This window comes from Montipora foliosa, chromosome 1, assembly GCF_036669935.1.
Source record: "Montipora foliosa isolate CH-2021 chromosome 1, ASM3666993v2, whole genome shotgun sequence".
In the NCBI taxonomy this organism is placed as follows: domain Eukaryota; kingdom Metazoa; phylum Cnidaria; class Anthozoa; order Scleractinia; family Acroporidae; genus Montipora; species Montipora foliosa.
In genome coordinates, this window is record NC_090869.1 from 3,148,710 (window position 1) to 3,151,209 (window position 2,500).

The window sequence follows — 2,500 nt, forward strand, 5'->3', positions numbered from 1 at the left end:
GATTTAAATACAGGACACTTATTTAAATAATAATAGTTCGCAGCTAGCTTTTAAGCTAGAGTTAATTGCAGACTGCTTAGTTTTTATACAGAAAGCTTCTTTAAATAGAAGAATATTCCAGTTCAACTTGTTGTCCATATCAATTATGCTGGTATTGTCCCTGCCTGTATTCAAGTAGAATTCCTTGGTGTTAAGGATGAAATTATTACAAGGGAAATTAGAAAGTGACAAAAAGTGTTGGTATTTCTTACAATTATCTAGATGGTAACAAATAGCACTGTCCTTGTCTCGGGCAAGTTCCATTATGCGAATTATGCGTTCGTACAAGGTGCGCTCAGTTTTTCCTATGTAACTAGCTAGAATTACAGCAAGGGCAAGTAAATTGATAAACAAGATTAGATTTACTTAATAGAGGAGTTTTGTCCTTTGTGTTGGTATAAAACGAGATCTTGTTTGTTCAGGAAAAAATCTGAAAAGAAACATTTTTGGAGGGTGGTATACATCTGCGGAGCTTGTAAACCAAGGATTTTGTTTAATAATTGTTCGCCTTTCTCGCCTATGTATGGCATGTTAATTCAGATAATCCTACTCTCGCTAACTGTTTCCTGGGCGTGGTCCAGGAAGCCTTGGTACGATTAATGAGGCCATCGGCTACACGTCGGGGAAAACCGTTCCAAGCAAGGAATTGTCTAATCTTGAGTAACTGGGCGTTAACTTTACCGGGGCACAAATATGAAGGACACGCGGTAGATGAGAGACTTAACCCAGGCTACCCGGTGAGACCAGGGGACGAAATAAACCTCTTGTTCCGGTGTTTGGCATATTTCGCCCTTTCTAATTTTGTCGCGTGACTCTCGAGTCGGCGTTCATGGAAGCGCAACAGGGCTTCCACGAATTGTTTTTCGGCATACTGTTTTATGGCGCCCATTTCTTTTTGAAACATGCGTTATATTTGCCCGCTCTTTATACTGGAGTGACTTAGGACAAGTCTTTTGTTCTAAATGTTTCTTTAATTTGAGGATTGATTCCTCAGTTTTTCTTTTTTTTTTAATTCAATAGCGCTAGTTATTTCCTCTCCTTTCCCTTTTGAGGTTTGCCGTAAGTTAGTAACTTTTGGCGAGCTTTGCTATTTTTGGTGGGGTTTGCTGTGTTTGGGCTGGTTTTGCTATGTTTGGCGGGCTCTGATGTTTTTACACTCTAATCAGTTAAGCCTGCACTTGTAAATAGCCAACTGGCTTGCCTCCGGCCATTTGGGATTCTTAACAGTTGTTGTTGAATGTTCTGTTTTGCTGCAAACAGCTGGTCGGTTAATATTAGGGAGCTTAAGCAACGACAACGGCGACGGCAGCGAGAACGTCACGAATTTGCATATTTAGTGGGTAAAAACAATAGCTTTGCACGCCCTGCACGTGCGTTTTTCACTTTTGTCCATTTCTTTGCCGTCGTGAGCCAAACAACAACGTGAAATAGCCAAGTTTTTGGTTTTATGAAGAACGTCAGCACTTGAGGATAAATTTTCATTTTCTCTCCTAAAATGGAGTGCCGTTCCGACTAGTGTCATCTTTGAGGAATTACCACACCCTTGTCATATTAAAAACGTTGAAATAGTCACGAAGCGATTAAAATAATGCAAATATATATTTGTACGATCAAAATCGATAGCCTGGGGACGTCATATACGATCAAAATCCCTACCCTGGGGACAGACGTCACGATCAAACTTCCGTGGCCAGCCAAACCCCCCCTGCATGAGGCTTAACATTGATAGGCTCATTATATTAACGATTTGCCAAATTGCTTTAAGTTGACCTCCCCAAGGATTATGCTCATGATACTAACATAAGCTTTGCTGCCAGCAGATTGACTTATCTTGAGAATGGTTTAGATTCAGAGTTAAGAAGTCTTAATCTATGGCTTAGGTTTGGATGTTGCGAAGACCGAATTTATGGTTATTGGGCCAAACCAACGTTTACCTTCATTCTCTGACGATCAGATGAACATTGAGATCGATGCTAAATTAATCACTAAAGTTAAAGAAGCTAGATCACTAAGCGTGATAATTGACGAACAGAACGAGGATCGCTTCTCTCATTCGTATATAACTCGCACTTCAATATGCATTCATTTCATTCATGTTAAATATTGTTCATGTTGGTCAATTAAGAATGTGAACACAGTGACATCTTTAAATAAACAGAAGCATTAATTATGGCCTGTTTGTGTGTTACTTTCACCTGCTGGGCAAAAAGAAACCTTTGCAAGATTTCTCAGACGCCTATAAGAAACAATTGCTCAAATTGTCCAGTTAAGTGCGGGGAACGTTCTGTCATACGTATATAACCCGCACTACAATATACATTTATTTCATTCATGTGAATTATTGTTGATTTCGGCTAATTAAGAATGTGAAGGCAGTGACATCTTTAAATAAACAGGAGGTCTTAATTTATGGCTTGGTTGTGTGTTATTTTCACCTGCTTGGCAAAAACACACCTTTGCA

The 2,500-nt window shown here is 39.4% G+C and overlaps 2 protein-coding genes across 2 annotated transcripts in view; one reads left to right on the forward strand and one right to left on the reverse strand.

Moving 5' to 3' along the window:
• Positions 1–2,500, reverse strand: part of LOC137995496 (DNA ligase 1-like) — a 461,965-nt gene that overhangs the window by 403,950 nt on the left and 55,515 nt on the right. The window lies entirely within an intron of this gene.
• The window catches only part of LOC137995264 (uncharacterized), a 19,021-nt gene continuing 19,009 nt past the window's right edge, over positions 2,489–2,500 (forward strand). The window contains exon 1 of the mRNA XM_068840865.1: positions 2,489–2,500. This exon is cut by the window's right edge and continues 121 nt beyond it. The gene's annotated coding sequence lies outside the window, so the exon portion shown is untranslated.